At 46.5% G+C, this 15,020-nt stretch overlaps 1 protein-coding gene across 1 annotated transcript in view; it reads right to left on the bottom strand.

The window, feature by feature from the left end:
• ITPK1 (inositol-tetrakisphosphate 1-kinase) overlaps positions 1 to 1,395 on the bottom strand; it is a 99,329-nt gene extending 97,934 nt beyond the window's left edge. The window contains exon 1 of the mRNA XM_066607526.1: positions 1,046 to 1,395. The gene's annotated coding sequence lies outside the window, so the exon portion shown is untranslated. The remainder of the gene's footprint in view (positions 1 to 1,045) is intronic.
• Between the last annotated feature and the right edge of the window lie 13,625 nt (positions 1,396 to 15,020).

Here is a 15,020-nt window from a genome sequence, read left to right as displayed (position 1 = left end):
CCTGGGAGCAGCGGCGCCCGCACGTACCTGGTACCTTCAGTTGTCATCTGTGCTGCGGATGGTCCGGCTGGCGAGCCTTTCGACATGCGCAGTACAGATTTTTTTTTAACTACGGCTTTTCCCGCCTCATCGCCTAGTCATGATCCGGAATCCGCGACCTTTTTGCAATGTCATTGCAGAAGGGCCGCAGACCAGACGGCTTCCATTGACTTCACACGGAATCCACGAACAAAAATGGAGCATGATGCGATTTTTCCTCCGCTTGCAGAAACCGCAATTAGTTTCCACAAGTGTGGAGGAAGAATCGATTTCCCATAGCATGCTGAGGGCGCTATTTTTGGTGGATCCGCGGTGCAGACGGATTCCGCAGCAAATATCCAGCCGTGGGCAGGAGCCCTTAAGACTCATACACCCCAACAAGCCCTCGGCTGTGTGAGCAGAACTAGCTTAGGGGCAGTTTTTAAACTTCTGAATATAAACAAGAATGTTGACATTCACTGACAACAAGCAGAGATCTTGAAAACATTGATAAATAGATATAAAAAGTATACTAGAAAGTTACAGAAGTTTTCATTACACAAATAAAAAAAAGTTTGTTTAAAAGTTTAGACAAACTATTTTTACAGTCAAGGAATGCTGGGACTTGTAGTTCTAGTGCAGCCAACAGGGGGCTACAGGATAAACCAAACTTAAAAAAGAAGTGCATGCATCTACAAATGGGAAAGCAATGAAAATAGAAAGAATTCAACCCAATAAGCCTGGGAGCCATCAGATCCAAGGCAGGAGAGGGGCAGTGGTGCCAGGGGTCCAGCAGGGTGAAGGAGGTGGCCAGGGAATGTGCAGGTGGCACCATCCCAGAACAAGCCACTTTCCTCCCATCAGCCAGTTCCCAGTGCCCCCAAGGCAGGGCATCCCCAGTTAACCCCTCTCGTGCAAGCAGAGGTAGGAGCACGTTGCATGGCAGGCAGGAAGCCTGGCCGAGCGGAGAGGAAGAGCTTGTGATGAAGTAGGTCAGCGCCCCCTCCCACACAGCCCCTCCACCAACCTGGTCAGCAGCAGCAGCCGAGGAGTGAGGTCTCCCTCTTGCTGAGGATCTGTCTCCTGACTGTCTCCCTCGCTCGCTCTCCTGATGACTGCTTCCCTCCCCCTCTCAGATCTCCATTTGCTGAGCTGGGTCCCTCCCTGGTCGCAGCTTCTCTTGCAGGTTGGGAGTGAACGGAGGACCCCGGGCCAGGACACACCCTCCGCTACAGCGCCTCTCCTGCTGCTCGGGCGCTCCGTGCATTGAAGGGGGAAGAGCAGCCTGGAAGTTGGAGGCTGTGGAGGGAAAAGCAGGCACCGTCAGCGGCGGCACAGGCTCCTCTGAATGGAGAGGAAGTGCAGCACGGAGGTACCGCCGGCGCCCACCAGAGGGCAGCAGAGAGCGACGAAAGGGAACACCTGACCAGTGTGGAGAGTGTATCTAAGCCTGGCTGGGATACCGAGCCTCAGCCTTAGCACACAGGGCAGGGTTAGATACAGCAAGTGGTAGCAGGCAGTACAGGCTATGTTCACAGGGGTCAGTGACAAGCTGACTGATTTCACTGGGAGTGTATGTGCTTTTAACATGTGAGTTTTAGGGCTCATGCCCGCGGGTGCCCAGGTAAAATGCTACGCGGATCCTGCCAGCGGTTTACTGGTGTTTGTGATGCGTATGCCCGCCTGTCTCACGCACGCGGTCATGTGAAGTGTGACACTGTCTTTTTAAAAATTCCCTGCTCTATTTCCTAGCGGGACTGCATTTGTATCGCCACCCATCCGTTGCACGCACCGCCCATACAAGTGTATAGGTCTCACGCTGCAGGGAACGCCGAGGAGTAGAGCACGCCTATCTACATGTGCATAGATCAGTGGCTTTCATTGACTCCATTCACCACATAGCTACCCGTGTTTCCCCGAAAATAAGACAGTGTCTTATATTAATTTTTGTTTAAAAAGGTTTAACTTTTTTACATGTATAGCTGCCTGGACACTATTTAAATTGACTTTTTTTAATTAACTGTTAGCAGGGCTTAATTTTGGAGTTGGGCTTATATTTCAAGCATCCTCAAAAAGCCTGGAAAATCATTTTGCATCCTCAAAAATTCTGAAAATCATGCTATGTCTTAATTTCAGGGTATGTCTTATTTTCAGGGAAACAGGGTATTAGACTCTGCCGGATGTGGGGTGTAATAAGTGGAGTTACATGGCAAACACATAGGCTTTTGTCATAGGGAACCCATTGGTACGTTGGGATACGGATAGGTGATAGGAGGAGCCCTCTCCCCTTGTCACATGCTCCATTACTTGTGGCATGTAAGGGATTAAATGCCAGGATCCAAGCTTTCTCCGCTCCTGGCAGTTAGGCCTAGTTTACATTGGTCAAGCAACTGAGCCCTTTTTACTAGGATCAGTAACTAGGGTTAGTACTTGACTTGCCCTCAGAGTGTTGAACTTGTGTTTACATTAGTCAATTAACTGGCACTAGTAAACTGGGCCCAGGGAAAAACAGTCCCTCCTTCTACTGCTATTCCACTCGCCTCTGCACTGCTCTGTCTGTCTACACAGGGAAAGTGCAGGGCAAGTGCACAGTGAAGTGGGTGAACAACTATGGTGTCCAGTCTATCACTTGACTCTCCCCAGTACTTGCCTGCTCACTTGACCAGTGTGTTTAAATGGTCGAGTGGTCATGCTTTTACTAACCTGCCTGCCTACTCAACCATTTACTTTACTTATGTAAACTAGGCCTTAGAGCAGGAGCCTGGCTGTCAGTAGTCAGCCAAGCTGCCACCTTAAGAAGATGTATGTGCAGGTTTAAAGCTCATTAGTGAGTTCAGTAAAAAGGTGTATTGGCCGTCACTAAGGGGTTATATGATAATTCTATAATACTGTATACCACGTCCATTATGAAGTTCTGTAGTATTAGGGTAGTGTTATATGCAGCCCTGTACATACAGGTGGGTTGGCAGAGCCAGCATGCCTCAGTCTGATGGACTTGCATTCTGATGACGGAGTACAAGTCTGATGACATAGCCGCCCCCACGCAGACTGGATGGTGTAACCTGGAGTAGATCCCCTTCTCCTCTCCCTACATTTTGCTTCACTGGAACTCTTTATTCCAGGAAGGCTTCTATAAAGCCCAGAAATCTGACCTGATGGAGACCTTCACAAAGGACAGATCAGTTTCTAGATCTTTTACACCCTCTTGACTAATTTAGATTTGTGCCAAATCTCGTTAATATATAACCAGATGATTCATTTTCTAATCTCATCAGTCACAGAACAGACAGCTTCAAGAGAAGTAAGGAGATCTTGCATCATGGTACTCCCTGCTTCAAGAATGCGTAATCTGCAGGAACCTGCCCTCTGATCTGCCCTCTGGCCCGCATGGTACTTCATGTATATAGACAAATCAATAGAATAACCCCCCCATATAGTCAGGCCCAGTTGTATCTAATGCCTATGCTACTATCTGTGATACAAAAAATACGACTCTCCAGAAACTCTCTATTATTCTATTTAACCCTTTCCAATCCACTGTCTGATGTCTGAAGACATTCTGATGGAAGCCTGTACAGCTTCCGATGTCGGAAGACATCCGGCAGGGTATTCTTACTGTAGATTACTGGCTGCTCTGTTGTCGGGGGCCTCTCAAGTATGTCCCATACCGCAGTACTGGCTCTAGCCAGCAGGTGGCACCATTGTATAATGGCAGAAAGAGAAAACCCCCTAGGAAAATTAGATTGCAAAGGGTTTATCTACTATCTATTAAATGATACTAAATAGCCGCTAACCGCGGGCCCCTCGCAGTTGTAGATAAACCCTACCATTATATACAGCAAAAAACTATATGAATGATAAAATCATCTATGTTCTAATTATTTCTTATGGAGCAATAAATCCAATAAATATTTAGCACAATACTCCGAGGATAAATAATGCACTTCCAAAAAATGGACTAAAAATGGCAAGATATTAAGTAATATGTTCATCAATATCCGTCCATTTCAATATTCAATACTTTAAGAGATGCCATTCTAGCCACAAAGTATCAGTCCAAATATAATGAGCTATAGCCATCCCACGTCTGCCTTCATATAAGAGGCACTCGGCGTGCCCACGATGATGATGATCCACATAAGTAACTTTAATAGCACTTGTTGGCAATGTGAACGATGTCTTGTATTATATTAAGCGGACCTGTAATTTTAAGCATTATCCCAGAATGTGGATACAATTTTGGACTGCTTGCAGTTTGGGCATACAACTCCTCGATTCATTGCATACAAATTAGCAGAGGTTTCGCACTACAGGTCCCAGCAGCAACAGAGAGACACTATTCACAGTCTAGGTCGGACAACGGCACTCACTGCACCCTTGGGCCAGCTTCACACAAGTGTAAGGCATCATGTCCACGGGCGGGTTTGATTTGCGGAATCCCCGCGGGGCACCCGCGGGTCAAGCTGCCCATACGGAAGCATAGGCGTCCGCACTGGAATTAAAGCATGTGGATTTGTTTTTCGAACCTTGTTCGTAAAACAAATCACAGCGTGCTCCATTTCACTGCAGATCCCGCACGGACGGCTTCTATTAAATCAATGGAATCCGTCTGATCCACGGCACACTCGCAGCTGACACTGCAGATGTGCTGCGGATCCTAGGCAAAGCAGGAGATTAAAAAGAAACAAACTGTACTGTGCATGCGTCTGACGACGAGCCGTGAGGACCATGCGCAGTACAGCGAAACCCGGAAGTGAAGAGATCCGCGCAGATGCCACTGCTGGAATAATGCAGGTAAGTAGGGCTCATTGGCTGCGGGCAGGGCTGGATTCAGTGCGGGATTCAACCCGCCCGTGGACATGAGGCCTAAGTGTATTTGTGCGAGCCTAAGAACTGCAAAATGCGTGCGCAGAATACGGAAATGTGAATATACCCATTGAAATCAATAGGTTTTAGTCTCTGTGTATTGCACACATAAATATGCCCGTGTGAAGCCAGCCTTAGGGCTCCTTCTCACTGGCGAGCGTGATATTGGGCCGTGAATTACCACGTGAAAACCCCATAGATGCGAGGTGTGTTTATGTGAAAACAGCCTTGCATCGCTTCAGGGATGAAGGGAATCCCGCCGCGGCTGTCACAGCCACGTCAGAGGATTGCAGAGTTCTCCCATTTCTTTCAATGAGGCCGGCACTGCTGAAGTATATAAAGTAGTTGTGGCATCAAAACCATTTAAATAAGATATTCCCTGTCAGTTATCGACAGTGGGAGACGGTTCCAGATGTTGACCTTATTCGCAAACTTTCATACCAACGGAAGCAAACTGGCAGAAATATAGTGCTTGGGCCTAGAAGATGCCACAACTCCCAAATATTTGAATTCTGCACTATTTGTAATTGCATATACGAATAGTACACTGGCATGGTACTCTTGTATACAACAGCAGATCATCTGCATATACTGAGATACGCTGCTCAATGTCTCCATACTACAATCCAACTATATTGGATGATTGCCTTATCAAACCAGCCAGATACTTGATTGCCAAGGCAAAGAGAAGTGAGAACAGGGCCTTGTTCTCCTCTCTAACACCATCTGCCCCAAATGATGACCATTTATCCTCACTCTTGCCCCTGGCATTGAATAGAGTGATTTAACCCAAGCCACAGATTTCTCACCAAACCCATCCTATGAAGTACAGCCCACAAATAATGCCACTTAACACTGTTAAAAGCGTTGGCAGCGTTAAGTGAAAAAACAGCATTGCTCCCACAAACTCCATGATCTGTGTGAAGATTCAGATATAACCTCCCTAACTGAATAGCCGTTGATTTGTTTTGCATGAAGCCAGACTGATCCTCGGGCATTTAATGAGCTACTACTAGAAGTGATCTATTCGCAAGGACCTTCACCAAGATTTTGACATCAGTGGTCAACAGAGATATTGGACGATAGGATTGGTCTCTTCCTGATTCCTTTCTTGGTTTAGTAATTAAGACGACCAAATCATCTCTCATTGACGATGGAAGTATACTTTTGTGCAATGACTCACCGTCAATAAATTTAGCAGAAGCATATCCCGGTAGCACTTTAAAAATTAATTTGGAAGACAAATCTAACGTTTGTGCGCCCGTTCACACGGCATGGGTCCCAGCGCATATACGCTGAGATCACCATGCCGTCACCCCTTTCCCCTCCCTCCCCCTCGCAGGCTCACCTCTGCTCTCCCAGCTCGTTCTTTGCAATAGGAGGAGACAGGGGCGGAGCTAAGCACCACCCCATTCCGCCTCCTCCCATTAAAGGGTATGGGCAAGGGGCGGGAGCTTGGCTTCGTCCCGCCCCTTGTCCGCAGCCAGCAATGGGAGGAGAATGGATGGGGCAGCACTTAGCTCCGCCCCCTTCCATTGCAAAGAACGAGCAGGGAGGAGGGCAGAGGTGAGCCTGCGAGGGGGAGGGAGGGGAAAGGTGGAATGAGAGCAGAGTGAAGAAGTTTAGCTGCCGAACTCCCTCCGGCTGCCGTCATTGGCTCCCATAGGAGTCCATGCAGTAGCCAACATATTCTGGCCTAAAAGATAGTTCCAGGACTATCTTTTGGTCCGGATGTAACAAAGCCCGGCACTATATTGGCGCTTTTACGTCTCAGGAATACAGCCATGTGATCTGATGCATTGGAATCCTACTTCCCCTTCCTCAAAGATCTTCCACTTCATAAAAAGACGCTTATTTTTTGCAACATCTCTCAGATGACCTGGAAGGTGAGACTGTGCTTCCTTCCAATTAATTTCTGCCTGATTAGTGGGAGAATGTATATACGCTTGCTCTGCATCTAAAGCTCATCGCTGAAGGGACCTAATGACATCCCGAGATTATGTAAGCTAATCATCTGTATGACCACATGTAAAAGCCTTCCTAGTATTCTGCACTGCAGACACTGAAGAAGAGCCAATATTAATCTTAAAAAATTCCAATAGAGCCTCTGCTGTGCTAGCAATACCATCAAGCAGGTTCAACCAAAAAGGATTTAACCTCCCCAAATATCTAAACCAAATCCCCCACCATCCATAATCAACAACAGAGTGGAGAGTGATCAAACGCTGCTCCACTCTACAAACATGAAGTGTAGATGCAGTACTTAAAGGGGTTGTCCCGCGAAAGCAAGTGGGGTTATACACTTCCGTATGGCCATATTAATGCACTTTGTAATATACATTGTGCATTAATTATGAGCCATACAGAAGTTATTCACTTACCTGCTCCGTTGCTAGCGTCTCCGTCTCCATGGTGCCGTCTAATTTCAGCGTCTAATCTCCCGATTAGACGCGCTTGCGCAGTCCGGTCTTCTCCATTCTGAATGGGGCCGCTCGTGCCGGAGAGCTGCTCCTTGTAGCTCTGCCCCATCACGTGTGCCGATTCCAGCCAATCAGGAGGCTGGAATCGGCAATGGAACGCACAGAGCCCATGGTGCACCATGGGAGAAGACCTGCGGTCCACCGTGGGTGAAGATCCCAGCGGCCATCTTAGCAAGGTAAGTAAGAAGTCGCCGCAGCGCGGGGATTCGGGTAAGTACTATCCGTTTTTTTTTTTTACCCCTGCATCGAGTTTGTCCCGCGCTGAACGGGGGGCCTATTGAAAAAAAAAAAACCGTTTCAGCGCGGGACGACCCCTTTAATTGGGAGATCTAACCTAAAACCCCATTTACACTGATAGAAGATTGCTCAAATGACAGTTTGAGTGACAGTTTTGAACAATCATCTTTGCGTAGTCTATAGTAGCTAATCAGCTATTTAAGAGCTATGCAGGTGGAGTGGGACACTGCCGCAGCCGCTCGGCATACAAGTCAGCTGTTTTGCATAAACAAACAGCTGCATTGTTCTCCGTGCTTACAGCTCACGTCCCGCTGTGAACTACCAGCGGGACATGAGCTGAAAGAGTCTTATCAGCGCTGCCGACTGTGATAACAGCCTGGACCGCTGATAAGAGTCCATCGCTCAATTCAAGAAAACTAGAATTGAGCGAGGAACGAATCGTGCACGAAAACTGCACGATGTCCATGCATTTAGACGCAATGGTTATCGCTCAAAAGATGGTTTGAGCGAGAATTGTTGTGTCTAAATAGGCCTTAAAAGTGTATTATATGAACTGGAATAACAAAAGTGTTGTCAAACTTCTGGTTTTCTCAACCTCCACAGATTACATAAACCGAAATCCATTAAGAAGAGTGTGAAAGCAGTTGGGGATGTTGGAATCACTATAGGGCCTTTATTAAATCTATCCAAACAAGGATCCAGACAATGATTAAAAATTACCCAAAATTAATGTAGTAAAAGCAGGTAATATAGCCACAAATTCCATCACCTGCTTAATGTATTTGCTGGAATACGGAAGAGAAAAAATATTTATTTTGCGCAATAATACATTTAAGACAAAGTAATCTCTCCATTCAATCTATAAAACATGACTCATACATTAAGAGATCTTTTTATGAATCCGTACACTTAGGCTGCATTCCCACAAACGTATATTGGCTCGGTTTTCACGCCGAGCCGATATACGTTGTCCTCGTGTGCAGGGGGGGAGGGGGGGAGGATGGAAGAGCAAAGAGCAGGAACTGAGCTCCCGCCCCCTCTCTGCCTCTTCTCCGCCCCTCTGCACTATTTGCAATGGGGAGAGCTGGGGCGGGGCTAATTCTCGGACCTTAGCCCCGCCCCCGCCCGCCTCTCCCCATTGCAAATAGTGCAGGGGGGCGGGAGCTCAGTTCCTGCTCCTTGCTCTTCCATCCTCCCCCCCCCCCCCCTGCACACGAGGACAACGTATATTGGCTCGGCGTGAAAACCGAGCCGATATACGTTCATCTGAATGCAGCCTTACTCCGCGAATAACTCGAGTACACAGAATGAAAAGAATACGCCCATACAGAATAGAGCAAGTGTACAGTATCTCTTGTTAAGTGTGTTTCTAAATAATAGACAAACAATAGCTGGTTGAAATGATTAAATAGATGAAAAACAGTGTGTCTTTTAGCTTTGTCCCCCGTACTATACACATCCCGCAAAATTATATTAACCTCTTGAACCATGGGAAATGAGATTCATCATTTATATTTTATACATCTCATTTAAGACGCTAGCTGCATTCCATGATAGAGGAGGAGAAAGAAGTGAAGAAAAAACAAACTTACAACTACACACATAACCATATCCCCCACGGCTCTAATCACCTAGGTGTAGTGATATTGGGCACTATCACAGTAAGGTCATCAATACTAACAGTAACCAGGAACCTCCCACCAATCTAACAAATCTCATTTTAAGCTGTCAAATAGTGTACTAGTAATCCACTAATAAAAAGGACTACTTATTTCTGTTGAACATCGCTCATATCCGTCAATCCAGGAAACCTAGAATGATCAAAGCCGCGCCCGATACAAAATAGCATAAGGCAGCTGTAAACCCTATAACCTCTTCACATGTTGGAACTGCATCCGTTTTTTTTGTATGTCCACTAACTAATCTGGAAAACCAGCTGTACGATGACTGTTGCTATTTAATCCTTTATTACTCTTATCTTTAAAATGATGTCCCGATCTTTATAATGTAGCAGTTTTATCAAACCGTTCCCAACGTGGCACCCGGTGGAGGTAGTTTAGCAGGAGCTCTATGAGCCCTTTCCACAGCAAAGAAACCAGACAAAGTTTCCTCCCCAATAGTTGATTTCAGCCACTCCTCAGAAAATTATTTTGGATACAATCCTTCCACCTTTTTTAGAACCCCCCCCCCCACCAGGCGCTAATTATTTCTCCTTAGTCTATTTTCCAGATTTTTTTATATTGCAAAACACGGATAAACTGCTCGCATTTACTATTTCTATCCTACATAAGAACAGTTTTTTTTCTTCCAGTTCATTAATGCATCTCTCTGCTTTAGCATATCTCTCAGTAACGTTCTGAGAATCGTGTCCCATAACTCCAACATCCTCTTCTAGGCTACCAGCCTGAGCAGAGTGGGAAGCCAAAACTGCATTGCTTTTAGGCAGCTAGAAAAACGTTGCAGAGAGTAGGTTCATTTTATGCATCATTTATGCTGAAATAGCCTGTATAATAGTATTCACAGAGGCACATGAAGCATATAAAATAGGGCCATGCTTGCCCTTCTCAGAGTGAAATAACATATTAAAAATCCCATCATTGGAGGCAAGTACAACTGTAGATGTCTCATGATAATTTCTTACTGGGGTTGCAGGAGGAATTGAGCGAGCAAATTCTGCCAACCTGTTTGCCACAACACAGCATTTCTCAGTATGATCAAAGCGTTCTATGCATTCTGCATGATCACCCCAATATTACTTCCAGTGTTGCATGGGTAGCCTCTCAGGGCAAAGTATTCGCAGTAGTGTTCGCAAATGCCTGTGCCTCAGCGCTATCCTGAAGTGCAAGTGCACCGTTGGTTTCTTTCCTCCTTATCATCGCAACTCTGTTAAATGACAGACAAGCCTCACAACAGACCAGCTTCTGCTACTGCTGGCCCACAACAGCAGCCATGGTGCAGCACAACCAGAGGCCCAGGGACCAGCAAGGTGGCCAGCACAGCAGGATCAAAGACATCGTCTCAGGAAAAGAACAAAGCTAGTAGGTTAGCATAACAGGTGAGAGCTCTTCTGGTGTGTCTCCACTGCTCGCATGATACTCTAGGCCACATGTGGTCACTGGCCTTCAACCTTTGATTCTCCTGCTGTTGCAAAATTATAACTCCCACCATGTTCTGAAGAACATACTGGGAGTTGTAGTTTTGCAAAAGCTGGAGAAAAATGGATGGGAGACTAGTAACATAAAGAACAATTATTATAACTGCCCCTACCCCCTCATGAACACAAATCCCACCTTGATCATTTAGCGCTTTGACTACTTTAACCCATTACTAATTGGTCATCCAAAAATCAAACTGACTCTGAATCAACCACTCCTGAGACCAGCTTGTTTCTTATAAGCACAGTGGCTTGAAATAAGTTCATCAAGTTCAAGTGGGCATAATAATGTCAGTTACCCAAGAAGGTAAAAATCTATAAGGACAGAATTAGAATTGTGCGTAATATATCATCGATGGGTCTACACTGCCACCTAGTGGATGTAAAGCATATTGTTTTTCAAACAAGAACGGGCATAATAATCAAGCAACCATAACATTAAAACCGTTGAAGGTATTATCATTGATTATTTAGTGACAATGGCACCTGGGAGGGATATATTGGGCAGCAAGTGAACAGTCAGTTCTTAAAGATGATGTGTTGGAAGCAGGAAATTGGGCAAGTGTAAGGATCTGAGCGACTTTGTAAAGGGCCAAATTATGATGACTGGGTGAGAGTATCTCCAAAACGGCAGGTCTTGTGTGGTGTTCCTGGGATGTAGTGGTTAGTAACTACAAGGAGGACCACCAGTGAAGTAGCTGTAGGGTCATGGGCGGCCATGGCTCGTTGATGGGGAGAGAAAGCTAACAGTCTGGTCCAATCCCAGAGAAGAGCTACTGTAGTACAATCTGCTGGCTGCTAGGTGTCCGAGCACACAGAGCACTGCAGCATGCTCCGTAGCCACAGACTGGTCAGTGGGCCCATGCTGACCCCTGTCCACTACTGTAGTGGCTACAATAGACATGTGAGCGTCAGATCTGGTCCGCGGAGCAATGGAGGAAGGTGGTCTGGTCCAATCCCTGTAAAGAGCTACTGCAGTACAGTCTGCTGGCTGCTAGGTGTACGAGCACACAGAGCACTGCAGCGTGCTCCATAGCCACAGACTGGTCAGTGGGCCCATGCTGACCCCTGTCCACTACTGTAGTGGCTACAATAGACATGTGAGCGTTAGATCTAGACTGTGCAGCAATGGAAGAAGGTGGTCCGGTCTGATCCCACAGAAGAGCTACTACAGTACAATCTGCTGGCTGCTAGGTGTCCGAGCACACAGAGCACTGCAGCTTGCTCTGTAGCCACAGGCTGGTCACTGGGCCCATGCTGACCCCTGTCCACTACTGATAGTGGCTATAATAGACATGTGAGCGTCAGGTCTGGACCGCGGAGCAATGGAGGAAGGTGGTCTGGTCTGATGAGTTACATTGTCTTTTATATCATGTGGACGGCCGGGTACATGCCCGTCTTCTACCTGGGGAAGAGATGGCACCAGGATGCGTTCTAGGAAGACAAGCTAGCAGAGGCTATGTGATTCTCTGGGAAACCTCAGGTCCTGGCATTCATGTGGATGTTACTATGACACGTACCACCTACCTAGATGTTGCACCCCTTCATGGCAACGGTGTTCCCTAATGGCGGTGGCCTCTTTCAGCAGGATAATGCCCCCTGCTGTCACACTGCTAAAATAGCTCAGAAATTATTAGAGATGATGAATGACTTGGACTTTCAGATTCCACAATCTCAGCTATCTCTCTTCTTTCCAGCATTTGCGGGATGTGCTGGAAAAACAAGACTGATTCACAGAGGCTGCACCTCACAATTTCCAAGATTTAGCCCTTTTAACCCTTTCCTGCTCCAGGACGTACATCTACGTCCTGGAGTTTCGGGGTATGTATTAAGAGAAGTCGCGGGGTGACCTCTCTTCATACAGCGCAGGCGTCATCTGTATACTACAGCTGCCTCCCGTGGGCAATAGCTGCAATCGGCCGTTCGCGGCTATTAACCCTTTAAATGCCACTGTCAATTCTGACAGCGGCATTTGAATCCCCTGTTCGGGGATCCCGTACGGCCCGCATATATCTATATTATACTCAAGTTTGGCACTATGGAGCAATTCCAGTAACCTCATTCGTTGTTTGGCTTCTCTGATTTAACCTCATTAGTTGTTTGGGTTCCCTGATTCAACCTGATTGGTTGTTAGTGCCAAACTTGAGTGAAATATAGATGTATGCATACGGCCCCCCAGTGGTAAGATGGCGGAAGCCATGCAGGTGTGATGGCAGCCTGGGTCCTTCTGAAAGGCCCCAGGGCTGCCTTGGGAGACTGCCTACCAAGCCATCCCCATGGGGCGGCTTGATAGGCTGCCTGTCAGAATGCAGTATGACGTAATGCTATAGCATTACGTCATACTGCAGGTGCGATCAAAGCATCGCATATTGTAGTCCCCCAGGGGGGCTTAAAGGAAAAGTGAAAAAAAGATCAATAAAGTTTTTTTAATTGTAATAAAAGTTTAAATCACCCCCCTTTTGCCATATCTGTAATTTAAAAATCTAAATCATAAAATAAAAATACATATTTGGTATTGCTGCAAGTCCGATCTATCAAAGTAGCGCATTATTTACCCCGCACGGTGAACATTGTCCAAAAAAAAATATAAAGAACGACAGAAATGCACTTTTTCAGTCACCCTGTCTCCCAGAAAAAACGCAATAAAAAGCGATCAAAAATTTGTATGTATTCCGAATTAGTACTACCAGAAAATACAGGAAATCCCGGAAAAAATGAGCCCTCATACAACTACGTTGACGAAAAAATTAAAAAGTTATTGCGCGCACAAGATGACCGCAGAAAAAAATTAATGTCCACGGAGGAAATCTGCGGCATTTCACCACAGCTATTAAGTTCTATTGAACCTAATAGCTCAATGTACACACTCCGGAATTCCGCAGCGTAAAATTACCCGCGGCATGTCCTATTTGCCGCAGGTATACGCACGGACGGCTTTCATTGTAGTCAATGGAAGCCGCCAGCCACGCTATACTTCCACTGTAGCACAGCGGAAGTATAGCGTGAATACGCGCCCCGTCCGCCGCCGGCCACATCGTATGATGCTGCCGGCGGGTCATGTGACACCACCGGCGTGTCATATGACACTGCTGGCGTATCATGTTCAGTGGATCCGGAGGTAAGTATGGGGTCAAAAACATTAAAGCCCCACATTTCCCCGATTCCTATGTAAATAAATTACACTTGTGGTATTGCTACATTCATAATGAGCCATAGAAAAATTTTGTATTGACGCGGAGAAGGCTTTCGATAGAGTGGGATGGAGGTTCGTAGAAGCCACGCTGCGGAGAATAGGGTTGGGGCCCCGCATGAGGAACAGGATCATGGCGTTCTACAACAGACCCATGGCCAGGGTCAGGGTAAATGGGTCACTATCTGATAATATACCCATAAAAAATGGAACGAGACAGGGCTGCCCACTGTCGCCTTTTTTGTACATCCTGACAATAGAATCCCTGGCTAATGCCATAAGGAGGAACGACTCGATTAGGGGCATTAGGGTGGGACAAACAGACTACAAACTCTCCCTGTTCGCAGATGACCTCCTTATATGTCTGTCCTGCCCGAGCGTCGGAATACCAGTTCTGCTACGGGAGTTCGGTAGATTCAGCGCAGCGAGCAATTTTAAAGTTAATTTACAGAAAACAGAAATATTGAATGCATCCCTCCCACAACATGAGATGCGGACCCTACAGGGACAGTTCCCATTCAAATGGCAGGATAAATCCATTAAATACTCAGGGGTCCAGCTACCGGCGGACCCTGAGGACACATTTGAACTGAATTTCAGACCCTTCGTAGCCAACCCAGAGAGAGACCTAAACAATTGGAACCCACTTTTCCTGTCCTGGGTGGGAAGAATTAATTCAGTTAAAATGGACTCCCTCCCAAGGTTTTTATATGTATGCCAGGCCTTCCCCGTTAAGCTACCAAGGCCCTACCTTAGGCACATCCGCTCCTTAATAACAAAATTCGTCTGGCGAGGCCGCAAACCTAGACTAAAATATAACATGCTTGCCAGAACAAAGGAGAAGGGAGGCTTGGGCTTACCGGACTTTTCCTTGTATTATAAGGCTAACATTGTCAACTGCGTGCTGAATCTCCTCAAGCATCGGGAGTCCAAGCTTTGGGTTGAGATTGAACATGATCTTGACCTGGGGTTGACTCAAGGCGTGTTCTGGATTCCGGGGGGTCTAATCAGGGACTCCCCTAGATTGTCCCCCTGCTGAGACAGCTGGTAGAAACGTGGTCGGGCATCCTGAGAG

This window comes from Eleutherodactylus coqui, chromosome 6, assembly GCF_035609145.1.
Source record: "Eleutherodactylus coqui strain aEleCoq1 chromosome 6, aEleCoq1.hap1, whole genome shotgun sequence".
Taxonomy (NCBI): domain Eukaryota; kingdom Metazoa; phylum Chordata; class Amphibia; order Anura; family Eleutherodactylidae; genus Eleutherodactylus; species Eleutherodactylus coqui.
The sequence above is the reverse complement of the archived record's forward strand: the minus strand, read 5'-3'. Positions and strand labels throughout refer to the sequence as shown.